Here is a 14,865-nt window from a genome sequence, read left to right as displayed (position 1 = left end):
AGGCGGGGTCCTGGTGTAAATAGCCCTAGCCGGACACCGGTGTCTTGTCTAGACTAGCGTTCTAGGGTGTATATTACGTTCGCTAGGTCGGAGGGACCGGGAGACTAAGCGGCGCCTGTGTAAATTCGGTTCGCTAGATCTCAACCTATCTGGGCTAAGTGGGAAGGCGTGTAAATTTGGAACCCACTAGACTTTTGATAGTGCGACTAAGAGGCGCCTGTGTAAATTCGGTTCTCTAGCTCGCTATATGTGGTGATTGGGCAGTGTGGCTAACCAAAACGGGTGTATATAGTTTTAGGTAGTCCATTCAAGGTACTGGCCAATAGTTTAGTTGGGAATTGTAAATGTGATAAAGATTGTTTAGTAAAGTGTATATCTTGTTAGATAGCGCGAGCTCAGCCGTCTAGCGAGAGTGTTAATAGTGTGTTGCTGTATCATAGTGCACGGTACCATAACCCTGTATATTTACTGACACTGTATATAAGTACTAATCATTGTCGTCCATTGCATGTTTAACACCATAACCACTAATAATTGTATTGTGACCTTAACTTGTGCTTTGACCTATGCTAACCGTACTGTAACCGCTATTTGTAAAAGACGATGTTACTGGGGTGTGTTATAGACGGGTAATTCGTATATAGAGAATTATAGCGTGGGTGACTGTATAGTTACGCCAAAGGGCATAATATTGATTATCTAGTGACTGGTGTAACAGCTGTGTGTGTACGGGAATTCCCTGAGTGTTTATTGTGTTATTGTGTACGTTTCACTTGGTAACTGTACCACGTGGTGCTGTTGCCAGAGGAAACGGGTGTGATTGTTGAATAGTACGCGTGTATAGTATTCGTTGTCGACGACGTTCCATTGATAAGTATGGGTGCGTCGCAGTCAACGATCCCGGATCCCTTAGGTTGTATGGTGAAGAATTTTAAAAAGGGATTCAAAACTTGTGATTTTGGGGTTAAAATGTCTCCTGTACGTTTGGTCACTTTGTGTACTAGGGAGTGGCCTACTTTGGTTGCGGCATGGCCGCCACGTGGCAGTTTGGATCCAACTCTGGTACAGCGCTTACACGTGGCTGTATCAGGTAGGCCTGAACTTTACGGCCAGTTTCCTTATATTGATTGTTGGAGACAGGCCGTAAATGACTCGCCAAAATGGCTCCAGACATGCCACGAGGAGCAATGTCGCCTCATGGTAGCTAGGACTTGTTTGTCCACTAGGACTGGTGTTAGGCCCATTTTGGACACGCCCCCTGAGTCCGAGATCCCTTTGCCGCCCCCTTACTTTCCGTTAAGAGGAAGTGACGCAAATGCAGGAAGTCCTGCAACCCTCCCCTCATTACCCCCATCCACTTCCGCTTCCTCCTCCAGTACAGGATCCACCCCCCCTCGTACTAAATCTCCCCTTCCGGAATCAGAACCAACCCCCATTAAAAACGAATATCCTGATTTGGCGCCACTTCAGACTTCCGGTCAAGCTTCATCTAGCTCGGCTCGAAGTGTTTTATTTACAACCTTTTCCCAAAACCAAGCTCCCATATCCCCATACCCTATTTCTCCCCGACTGGAACCTATGACTGACGCCCCTCCACGTAGCCCCATACAGACCCGACAGTTGACCGGTGCCCAACAATTAAAACACTATCAGATGCCTCTTCGTCTGAATCCTGGGCCAGCCTATATCGATGCCGCAGGCCAAATGGCACATGCTGACCCAGTCTTTGTATATGTCCCATTCACGACAACCGATCTCTTAAATTGGAAGACCCACAATTCCTCGTATACTGAGAAACCACAAGCTATGACTGATCTGTTCACCTCAATAGTACAGACACATAACCCGACATGGGCTGATTGCCAGCAGTTATTAATGACTTTATTCAACAATGAGGAAAGGACAAGAATTAATCAAGCGGCCATTAAAGCACTAGAGGATAAAGCCCGTACTTTAAACCAAGCCAATCCATCAGCATGGGCCGCAACACATTATCCCAACACCGATCCCGATTGGAATGTAAATGGTGCTGATATGGTTCAACTCAGAGCCTATAGAGACGCTATAATTGCTGGCATGAAAGCCGGAGGAAAGAAAGCCATTAACATGTCGAAGACAGTTGAGGTGATTCAGAAAAGTGATGAAGCGCCCAGTGTCTTTTATGACCGATTATTGGAGGCATACCGCTTGTATACCCCCTTTAATCCGGAAGACGCAGACAATTCCCGAATGGTGAACTCCGCCTTTGTCAGCCAAGCTTACGGAGATATTAAGCGCAAGCTACAAAAGTTAGAAGGGTTTGCAGGTATGTCCGTCACCCAACTAATGGAGGTAGCGAATAAGGTATACATGAACAGGGAAACAGAAAGTAAGAAAGAGGAAGAGCGCAAGATGCGTAGAAAGGCTGATATGCTAGCGGTAGCGATCGCAGGCGTAGATAGACGGGGCCCAGATAGAGGCGATAGTAGATGGAGTAGGGAGCCTTTGAGTAGGAATCAGTGCGCGTATTGCAAGGAAGAAGGGCATTGGAGGAACGAATGTCCACAAAGAGAGCAGTACGAGAGAGACCAACCCAGGGCAGGTTATGGAAACTTTAGAGGCAGAGCGAGAGGTAGAGGAGGCCCCGGAGGGAGTAATGGTAATAGAAGGAGTAATGGGAACAGAGGAAGTGTTAGGGAAGACAGGTATATTCCAGCAGCGCAAAGGTCCCGCGATAGAGAAGGTAGGGACTTTGTAGGATTGGCTGACACGGTCATGGAGGACTATTGATACCGACCGGGCTCCATCCCCCTTGGTCGAGCGGAGCCTATGGTCGATGTATCAATAGGGGGAAAAAGGAGTGCGTTCATGATCGACACTGGTGCTGAACATTCAGTGGTGACTAATCTAGTTGCTCCTCCATCTGGAAGGACTATTACTGTAATAGGAGCAACTGGAAGAAGTGCTGAAAAACCGGTTCTTAAAAGTCGACTCTGTACATTGGGAGGCCACGTAGTAAAACATCAATTCCTTTATATGCCTGAATGTCCAGTCCAATTGCTGGGACGTGATATGCTATCAAAATTACAAGCGCAGATTACGTTCCTACCAAATGGAACAACATCCTTAAAGTTTAATGGACCTTCAGGTATCATGACATTATCCGTACCAAAGGAAGAAGAGTGGCGACTTTATACAGCGTTGACTAGCCAAAACCCTAGGAGTGATGAGACATTATTTAACATACCAGGAGTTTGGGCAGAGAACAACCCACCAGGACTGGCCCGCAATATTCCACCTATAAAAATTGAACTAAAACTTGGGGTTTATCCAGTGAGCCTAAGACAATACCACATCCCGCAGAAGGCTAAGAAGAACATCCAATCCTACCTGGATAAGTTCATACGGTATGGTATCCTAAAATTCTGTACTTCCCCCTGGAACACCCCATTGCTGCCTGTTCAAAAGCCCGGTACAGATGAGTATCGACCTGTGCAGGACTTGAGAGCAGTCAATGATGCGGTTGTTAGTATACATCCAGTTGTACCCAATCCATATAACCTGCTTGCTTTAATTCCGGGCGGGGCTACTTACTTTACAGTCTTAGACCTCAAAGATGCCTTCTTTTGCCTCCGAATTGCCGCAGAAAGTCAATGTATTTTCGCTTTCCAATGGGAGAACGCTGTAACGGGCTCAAAACGCCAAATGACTTGGACAAGACTGCCCCAAGGGTTTAAAAATTCACCTACCCTATTTGGTTCAGCCCTAAGTCAAGATCTACTGGATTTCGAGTCCATCCCAGGAGAGTGTGTATTGTTACAATATGTAGATGACTTGTTGATAGCAGCAGTTACAAAAGAAATCTGTCAGCAAGCAACGCACGATCTACTACACATTCTCTGGAAGGCAGGATACAAGGTGTCTAGAAAGAAGGCTCAGTTGTGTTTGCCAACTGTCAAATATCTGGGATTCCATATCTCTGAAGGTCAAAGAATTATGGGGCCAGAGAGAAAAGAAGCTGTCTGCCAAATACCGATACCCAAGAATAGAAGACAAGTGCGAGAATTCTTGGGGGCAGCAGGCTTCTGTAGGATATGGATTCCCAGCTACGCGATACTGGCAAAACCTCTGTACGCAGCTATCAAAGGTACAGAGCACGACCCCTTCTTATGGACCCAAGAACAGCAAACGGCATTTGAAGATGTGAAGAAGGCTTTGATGAGTGCCCCAGCATTAGGTCTACCTGATCACACACGACCATTCTACCTGTATGTACATGAGCAAAGAAGAATGGCTGTGGGAGTATTGACACAGTACTTGGGATCATGGCAAAGACCTGTTGCCTACATGTCTAAGCAATTGGATGCAGTGGCCAGCGGACTTCCACCTTGTCTAAGAGCCGTAGCTGCAGCCGCCCTGCTAGTAGCTGAAGCCGATAAACTCACTCTGGGTCAAGAACTTTATGTACGAGTCCCACATGCAGTACAGACGTTGTTGGATTACAAAGGAAATCATTGGTTTAGTAACAGCCGTATGACCAAGTATCAAGCAATGTTGTGTGAAAACCCCAGAGTGCATTTAGAGACTGTAAACACTTTAAATCCAGCTACCCTTTTGCCACAACCTACTGAAAGTCAACATGATTGTTTGGAAGTAATGGATGAAGTATTCTCAAGTAGACCAGATCTTCGTGATTTTCCCATCCAGAACCCCGATGTTCAATATTATACCGACGGCAGTAGTTATGTGAAAGAAGGGATCCGCTATGCAGGATATGCAGTAACAACAATAGACAAGGTGATAGAAGCTCGGCCACTGGCGAAAGGAACATCAGCACAAAAGGCAGAATTGATAGCACTGACACGAGCGTTACAATTGGCTGAAGGTTTAAGAGTGAACATCTACACGGACTCCAAATATGCGTTTTTAACCACTCATGCCCACGGAGCTTTGTATAAAGAAAGAGGACTACTGAATTCAGAAGGCAAAGAAATCAAATACGCAGCTGAAATCCTACAACTATTGGAAGCAGTGTGGGAGCCGAAAGAAGTCGGTATCATACATTGTCGAGCGCATCTGAGAGGAGATGGTGATGTAACCAAGGGAAATAGGATGGCAGATAGTGCAGCCAAGCGTGCTGCTGAATCAGGAAGACAGGAGTATGTGGGGCATATAGCTGCTCTTATACCAACTCCACTGTCCCAATGGACTCCAGTTTATACAGCTCAAGAAGAGGAGTGGTTAAAGACTGAACCAGGAAAGTATTTGGAGAACAAGTGGTATCAGCTAGAAGATGGAAGAATAGTCATACCAGCATCACTAGCGGTAGAAATTGTCCAAAATTATCATAACGGGACACATTCTGGGAGAGACAGCACAGAAGAATCTCTCAGAAAACATTTCTACATACCAAGATTGTCCAACTTGACTCAGGCCATTGTACGAAGATGTGTAACGTGTGCTAAAAATAATGCAAGACAAGGACCAGTAAAGCCACCAGGAGTCCAGTTTATGGGGGGACTCCCCATGTCCGATTTACAAATTGACTTTACAGTGATGCCTAAATCGGGTGGACATCGTTACCTGCTGGTAATTGTGTGCACCTATTCAGGCTGGGTAGAAGCATGTCCTACTCGTACAGAGAAAGCAGGAGAAGTTGTGAGATTCCTGCTACGAGAAATAATACCCCGATATGGACTACCCTGTTCTATAGGATCGGACAATGGTCCAGCTTTTGTTCATCAGTGCCTACAACAACTGACTCATATGCTTGGTATAAAGTGGAGGCTTCATACAGCATATAGACCCCAGAGTTCTGGTAAGGTAGAGAGAATGAATAGAACTATTAAGAATCAGTTGGCTAAAATGTGTCAGGAAACCCAACTTAAGTGGAACGTTCTCTTACCCATAGCTCTATTGCGAATCCGCAGTACCCCTACCAGAAGGATGGGTCTCTCTCCTTTTGAAATCATGTATGGGCGACCACCTCCCGTACTTGGTAACTTAAGGGGGGATTTGAGTCAGTTGGGAGAAGGAATTACCCGGCAGCAGGTTGTAGAGTTGGGTAAGACTATGGAGGAGGTACAGAAATGGGTACAAGATAGATTACCTGTGAATATTTATCCCCCTGTTCATAGTTACCATCCAGGAGACCAAGTGTGGATTAAAGAGTGGAATAATGTACCGTTAGGGCCCAAGTGGAGAGGTCCTTATGTTGTTCTTTTGTCTACCCCTACAGCGATAAAAGTAGCCGAAGTGACTCCGTGGATACATCACTCCAGGGTTAAACCAGCAGCAGTCGATTCTTGGCAAGTTACAGCAGATCCAGAGAATCCCTGCAAGATCCGGTTAAAACGCACGACTCAGTCGGAGTAACGAGGAACTATTGTGGATTACAAAATTTTATGGTTTCAAGGATTTGGTGCGTGAGTGAGAAGGCCATAATAAAGCCTGTCCGCCCACCGACGTATAGTGTATAAGCCAGGGAAAGTCTCGAAGGGACTCCTGTGAAGACGAGCAGAACTCCATTCCCTGCAGCCCTTACATCCTGGAAGCTGAGGTGCCTTCGCACGGACGAAGACTGAGGATGACGGCGAAAGATGTGTTGATGATAATGTTTATTTATGTGTATTTTTATATTCAGGAAGGTAGAGGTACCGACACTCCTAGCTGTGAGGTATGCATTAAGACTACAAGAACAGGTAACCATATTTCCCAAACCCTAATTTGGCATTCACAATACGAGTGTAAAGGAGATGTATCAAGATGTAGATACCTTAATATAGACTATAGTGTGTGTCATTTAGGAGTAGGAGAACCTAAGTGCTTCAGTCCGGAGTATCAACCTCGTACAATTTGGTTGACTCTCAGGAATGGAGATCCTCAGGGGACCCTAATTAATAAGACGGTGTTAGAATCCGTACATTCTTCGGGTGTTCTGCTATTTGATGCGTGTAAGGCGATATCAAGTGGTAGAAAGCCGTGGAATGTATGTGGGGATCTTAGATGGGAGAGGATGTATGGGTCTAATGATAAATATATTTGTCCCAGTAGTAAAAATAAATATGTGAGTCCTAGATGCCCAAATAGAGACTATAACTTTTGCCCATATTGGTCTTGTGTGGGGTGGGCAACTTGGGGACAGACAGTAGACAAAGACATGATAGTGACTAAGTTGCCTACCAGCCCATATTGTAAGTCTATGGAATGCAATCCAGTCCATATACTTATAAATAATCCCGACAAGTTCTTAGACAAGTATGGCAATTTATTTGGGTTTCAAATATACGGGACGGGTTTAGATCCTGGGACAGTATTGTTTATAGGGATAGAGACTGATACGGTATCCTCCCAAACTCATCAAGTATACCATTCCTTTTATGAAGAGATGAGTATAGATAATAAGATCCCCCATAATGCTAAAAACCTGTTCATTGATTTAGCCGAAAGTATTGCCAGTAGTCTTAATGTTACCAGCTGCTATGTGTGTGGAGGTACTAACATGGGAGACCAATGGCCTTGGGAAGCAAAGGAGGTAATGTCCGGTTCTGAGGCAGTTGACCAACTAATATCTACACAAGCCGATTATCATATGAGTGTTAGAGGTAAATCTGAGTGGAGATTAAAGACCTCCATCATAGGTTATGTTTGCATAGCAAGGAAAGGAATAATGTATAATACTTCTGTAGGAGAATTAACTTGTCTATGGCAAAAAGCTTATGATGATGATACAAAGAATACAACTTGGTGGTCGGCTTCAAATGTCTCAGAACCATCTAACCCGTTTGCTAGATACGCCAATTTAAAGGATGTGTGGTTTGATTTATCCATCACATCTACCTGGAGAGCCCCAGCAAATTTGTACTGGATCTGTGGTAAGAAAGCCTATTCGGAGTTGCCACAGGACTGGGAAGGGGCATGTGTGTTAGGTATGCTCAAACCATCCTTCTTCTTGTTACCTATTGAAACAGGTGAGACTTTAGGTGTTAAAGTATATGATGTGAATCATAGGAAGAAAAGGGGACCCATAGAGATAGGCGCCTGGGAAGATAATGAATGGCCTCCCCAGCGTATTATAGATTATTATGGGCCAGCCACGTGGGCAGAAGATGGTACCTTTGGTTATAGAACCCCTATTTATATGCTCAACCGTATTATACGATTACAGGCGGTGGTTGAGATTATTACTAACGAGACATCACAAGCGCTCAATCTTCTAGCGAAGCACAATACCAGGATGAGGACAGCAGTATACCAAAATAGATTAGCCTTGGATTACCTTTTGGCAGTAGAGGGAGGTGTATGTGGGAAGTTTAACCTGAGCAATTGCTGTCTTCAAATAGATGACGAAGGGCAAGCAATAGCTGAGCTTACTAGCCATATGGTTAAACTAGCGCATGTGCCTACTCAGGTATGGAAAGGGTATAATCCAAGTAGTTGGTTTGGTAGCTGGTATGAGTGGTTTGGAGGGCTTAAGGCAGTGGTAGGTGGAGTCCTACTGATTTTAATGTTGTGTCTACTCCTGCCGTGTCTTATACCCTTAGTAGTTAGGTCTGTGCAAAGCCTGATAGAAAATATAGCAGAGAGGAAGGCTGCTGCACAGATAATGGCAATTTATAAATATGAGGCTCTAGATCAGGGAGAACCAATATGCAGGAAGATGAGTGTTGAAGATTCACATCATAAGTTAAGTCTGGTCTGGTTCAGGGTAACTTGCGGTGTATGCAAACCAAGGTTAAGTGATGCCTCAAGTAATTGTGAAATATCAAGAGGCATCAAAGGGGGGAATGTGGTGGAATCTCGGTAAAAATAAATTTAGTAGGCCGAGATTACCACGTGGCATGTGTACGTGCATATGCTGACGTATCGATCAGTTGGTTGCACGAGGCAAGATAAGATCAGTAGTGTACGGAGCATGTGCAAGAATACAGGATGTAGTATTCCCCTCCTCCATTGTGCTGGACAGGCCATGCGGTCAAGCAGGAAGTTAATTCTTATTTGTATTGATTGGTCAAGAGAATGTGCGGGTGGAGCTTAATATGGGAGGAGTTATGTGCCTATATAAGGAGCCTGCACTATTGTCCGGGGCTCAGAACTTGTGGTATTTTGGTGACGCTAGTCCCTCTGAGTCCCGATCGGTGATCCAATAAAGAATCTCTTCCTTCCTGAAGAAACCTGTGTCCATCTCTCTGTGCTTCGCTTCCGTCAGTTTCTCCGGTATCAGTCACAGCTACGTTAGCAGGGATTGTCATATTCAGATCTTATTCATTACCATTTAGCATTTAGTAAATAACTCTAAGTCTATTAACTTTGTAGCCCTTCTGGACAGTGAACAAAAAATTAAAAAAACAAGTGGAAAAGGGGAGTTAAAGGGACTCTCTAGTGCCAGGAAAACATATCCATCAGGGGGTGGGGAGGAGACGGGGGGGGGGGGGGGAGGGTGGGACCTAATGACCATTTGACCTCTCCATAGGATAGCATTTATATGGGGATTCCGGCGACGCTGGAGGTCGTCATGCATAGCGTGAGTACGTCCAGCTTAGATTAAATGACTTTTCGTGTTCTAAGAACCCGGAAGTCCCTCTAGTGGCTGTCTGATAGACAGCCACTAGAGGAGGACTTAACCCTGCAAGGTAATTATTGGTGATGGGAGTTGGCACCAAGACCACTCCAATGGGCAGAAGTGGTCTGTGTGCCTGGAGTGTCCCTTTAAGATCAAAGGAGACAATAGTGGACACAATTTAAAGGCTTGGGCGGCTGAAACATAAAATCACTGAAAATAGATGAGAATGTATTATTTTTATTAATATTGCAAAACCAGAAATTGTCCATATTATAACTCACTGCATCATAAATAGTAATGTCGAGCATGTCCTTATTATAAATAGTGATGTCGCGAACGGGCGAACCGGACGAACCGCCATAGACTTTGTGACGAGAGCAATCTCGCCACATTGCATTGGAGAAGCCTGGCTGCCCGCCTGCTGCCTTTGGACTATGGCCCTGGGAGATTGGGCCCTTTAAAAACAGTATTCGGCCATACCAGAGTGTATGTCACTCATTCTGGCCCTTTAAATACAGTGGGGTCATTTGGTACTTGCCCTGTGTGAGCTGTGGTAACCCAGATAGCTATGCCATGGAGCCTATTCGTGTGATTAAAGACTTTGGCTCCATGGCGATTAAACTGTATTCGGTTGGTCTGAGTGCCATTCACCTAATAATGTGCACTCAGACCTGAGCTATCTGGGGATATGTGAAATGTATGTGTGTTATGTGTAAAATGTGACTTTATGTATTTTAAAGTGTTTTATGTCGTTTTGCAACCATGTGGTTAATGGAGTCTGCCTCTAGTCCTGGATAATTGGATTACTTCCCCCCATTGTCTCCAGGATAGAGGGCCCTGTAAAACCATGCTTCCAGAAGGTCAAATGCACATTTGAACTAACTTTTGAACCCCTTGTCCAATTCGTATGATTTTTGAGTATGTTGTTCCCCTGAATGGATTGATTGTGAATATGTATTTTTATGCGAATGTGATGTATATTTTGGGAGTTATGAATGTTGTGTAAAAACTGTATTTTCCCTACCTATGATAATTTTATTTTCCTGTGTGTACAGATAATTAGTTTACAGGTAGAGGGGAGGGCTATGTGTGGGATGTAACTATTGTGTGATTGGCTAATGTACGTTACTGTGTGTGTCCCTCCCCTTCATGGGAGCACCTAATAAAAAGGGCTGCAAGCTAGCAGCCAGAGAGTTCTATTTTTACCCTCAACTTGAGTCCTGTCTCTTATTGGGGGAATCTGCTACAAGGGATTGCTATGCTAGGCATATTCCCTTGCTATAATCACTGAGCTCTTGTAAGAGCTTGTTCCTGCTTCGTTCTGAAGGGAGATAGCTGCAGCCTGCGGTGCTTATGGTGTCTGGTGGAGTGCTTGGAGTCCTCTGGAAGTGCTAGGAGCATCCATTAACGGAGGTACCCAGTCGGGGTGCCAGGTGATCCGTTACATTGGTGGCAGCGGTGGGATGGCGTCCTAGTGCGAGGAGAAGCAGCTCAGAGACACGGGTAACGTGTGGAGTTGTGCAGCGTCCCTATCTTCAGCAACATAATGGAACCAGCAGTGGCTACAGCAAGCATGGCGTATAGCTACTCCGTACTAGAGTATGGCACGATGGTAGGGTTGCACCTGAAGTTTTACGGACCCAATCCAGAGGAGAAATACGCGCGGTTCGTGTGGGACATGGTGACCCGGAACCTACAACACAGGGCGTTGAGGGAAGGCCAGTGGGCACGTTGGGAGAAACTCCAGCCACAGGTAGAGTGGGACGAAGAAGAAACCGAGGTGGCCGGTGGAGATGGGACCGAGGTCTCTCTACCGGCCCTACAGGGATGCTGGGCACCCGGCCCAGATCCCCAGCGGCAGTATGTTTTACAGGGAGGGGAGACAGTCGGTCTCACTCCCCAGCGGCAGAATGGGTTATTGGAGGAAGAGACAACCGGTCTCCCTCCCCAACAGCAACCAGAGGTACCCGAGGTAGAGGACCTCATAGACTGGTCCTGGGAGGATCCCCTGCAGGCAGGTGGAGATGGGACCGAGATCTCTCCACCGGCCCTACAGGGATGCTGGGCAACCAGCCCAGATCCCCAACTAGAGCTGGAGTTACAGAAAGTGGAGAGCATCGACCTCCCCCCCCCTGCAGCAGGACACTGTATTGGGAGGAGAGACAGTCGGTCTCCCTCCACAAAGGCGGAAAGTATGTATGGGAGAGGAGCTTGCTACCACCTCTCCCCAGCAGCGGATCATTGATGTGCAGGGAATAGGGAGCCCAGTCTCCTTTCCCCAGCAACAGGGCACTGTATTGGGAGGAGAGACAGTCGGTCTCCCTCCACAAAGGCGGAAAGTATGTATGGGAGAGGAGCTTGCTACCACCTCTCCCCAGCGGCGGATCCGTAATGTGCAGGGAATAGAGAGCCCAGTCTCCTTTCCCCAGCGGCAGAGTGTTCTATTGGGAGAGGAGCCTGTTACCCCCTCTCCCCAGCGGCAGCTTAATGTACCAGGGGGAGACTGTAAGCCCCCCACCGGTGCAGATGGGACCGTGGTCTCTGCACTTACCACACAGGGGGTAGGGATGGTCGGTCCTGCCCCCCCACGACAGGGCTGTTTAGCCAAAGGGGAGACAGTCGGTCTCCAGCAGCAGAGCAGTGCAGCTAAAGGGGAGACAGTCGGTCTCCAGCAACCAGGCTTCAACCAGACTACTCCCGTGGTAGTGCTGGCATCAGGGCAGAGTACCGCTGGTCTCTGCCCACTCAGCAACCCACCAAGGCAGCGTACCAGTCCCCCACACAGCCATGGTGAGGCACCTGGACATGGACAAATTTCTCCTCTACCCAGGTGTAGTAACCAGTTATTGTGGGTGGGCTGTATTGCTCTTTCTGTTTTGTGGGTGGGCTGCTGGACTAACAAGGGCACTGACCGGCAGGAGGTCAGATACCCTGTTAGTCTGTTTGGAAAAGGGGAGAGATGTGACGAGAGCAATCTCGCCACATTGCATTGGAGAAGCCTGGCTGCCCGCCTGCTGCCTTTGGACTATGGCCCTGGGAGATTGGGCCCTTTAAAAACAGTATTCGGCCATACCAGAGTGTATGTCACTCATTCTGGCCCTTTAAATACAGTGGGGTCATTTGGTACTTGCCCTGTGTGAGCTGTGGTAACCCAGATAGCTATGCCATGGAGCCTATTCGTGTGATTAAAGACTTTGGCTCCATGGCGATTAAACTGTATTCGGTTGGTCTGAGTGCCATTCACCTAATAATGTGCACTCAGACCTGAGCTATCTGGGGATATGTGAAATGTATGTGTGTTATGTGTAAAATGTGACTTTATGTATTTTAAAGTGTTTTATGTCGTTTTGCAACCATGTGGTTAATGGAGTCTGCCTCTAGTCCTGGATAATTGGATTACTTCCCCCCATTGTCTCCAGGATAGAGGGCCCTGTAAAACCATGCTTCCAGAAGGTCAAATGCACATTTGAACTAACTTTTGAACCCCTGGTCCAATTCGTATGATTTTTGAGTATGTTGTTCCCCTGAATGGATTGATTGTGAATATGTATTTTTATGCGAATGTGATGTATATTTTGGGAGTTATGAATGTTGTGTAAAAACTGTATTTTCCCTACCTATGATAATTGTATTTTCCTGTGTGTACAGATAATTAGTTTACAGGTAGAGGGGAGGGCTATGTGTGGGATGTAACTATTGTGTGATTGGTTAATGTACCTTACTGTGTGTGTCCCTCCCCTTCATGGGAGCACCTAATAAAAAGGGCTGCAAGCTAGCAGCCAGAGAGTTCTATTTTTACCCTCAACTTGAGTCCTGTCTCTTATTGGGGGAATCTGCTACAAGGGATTGCTATGCTAGGCATATTCCCTTGCTATAATCACTGAGCTCTTGTAAGAGCTTGTTCCTGCTTCGTTCTGAAGGGAGATAGCTGCAGCCTGCGGTGCTTATGGTGTCTGGTGGAGTGCTTGGAGTCCTCTGGAAGCGCAAGGAGCATCCATTAACGGAGGTACCCAGTCGGGGTGCCAGGTGATCCGTTACAGACTTCAATAGGCAGGCGAATTTTAAAACCCACAGGGACTCTTTCTGGCCACAATAGTGATGGAAAAGTTGTTTCAAGGGGACTAACACCTGGACTGTGGCATGCCGGAGGGGGATCCATGGCAAAACTCCCATGGAAAATTACATAGTTGAGTCTTGTTTTAATCCATAAAGGGCATAAATCACCTAACATTCCTGAATCACAATGGATATGGATTGACACCTGACATATGACATATTGACACCTTGACATATGGATTGACACCTGTCCTAAGAGACCCTGATACACACTGACACAGAGCAGAATAGTGACTGTTCCCCCTACATAGGGTCACTTGGCAGATATGGATTGACACCTGTCCTCAGAGACCCTGATACACACTGACACAGAGCAGAATAGGGACTGTTCCCCCTACATAGGGTCACTTGGCAGATATGGATTGACACCTATCCTAAGGATCCCTGATACACACTGACACAGAGCAGAATAGGGACTGTTCCCCCTACATAGGGTCACTTGGCAGATATGGATTGACACCTATCCTAATGATCCCTGATACACACTAACAAAGAGCAGAATAGGGACTGTTCCCCCTACATAGGGTCACTTGGCAGATATGGATTGACACCTATCCTAATGATCCCTGATGCACACTGACACAGAGCAGAATAGGGACTGTTCCCCCTACATAGGGTCACTTGGCAGGTATGGATTGACACCTGTCCTCATAGACCCTGATACACACTGACACAGAGCAGAATAGGGACTGTTCCCCCTACATAGGGTCCCTTGGCAGATATGGATTGACACGTCCTCAGAGACCCTGATACACACTTACACAAAGCAGAATAGGGACTGTTCCCCCTACATAGGGTCACTTGGCAGATATGGATTGACACCTGTCCTCAAAGACCCTGATACACACTGACACAGAGCAGAATAGGGACTGTTCCTTCTGCATAGAGTCACTTGGCAGGTATGGATTGACACCTGTCCTCAGAGACCCTGATACTCACTGACACAGAGCAGAATAGGGACTGTTCCCCCTACATAGGGTCACTTGGCAGATATGGATTGACACCTGTCCTCAGAGACCCTGATACACACTGACACAGAGCAGAATAGGGACTGTTCCCCCCTACATAGGGTCACTTGGCAGATATGGATTGACACCGTCCACAAGGACAAGCTGCAGGCTTCCTGGCAGGGCCCACACAAGGTGGTAGAGCAGGTTTGTGATACCACCTTTGTGATCGGTCAGGTCACAGGCACGGGAAGCAAGCGC

Source organism: Pelobates fuscus, chromosome 8 (genome assembly GCF_036172605.1).
Source record: "Pelobates fuscus isolate aPelFus1 chromosome 8, aPelFus1.pri, whole genome shotgun sequence".
Classification (NCBI taxonomy): Eukaryota; Metazoa; Chordata; class Amphibia; order Anura; family Pelobatidae; genus Pelobates; species Pelobates fuscus.
This window is presented reverse-complemented; position numbering follows the sequence as displayed.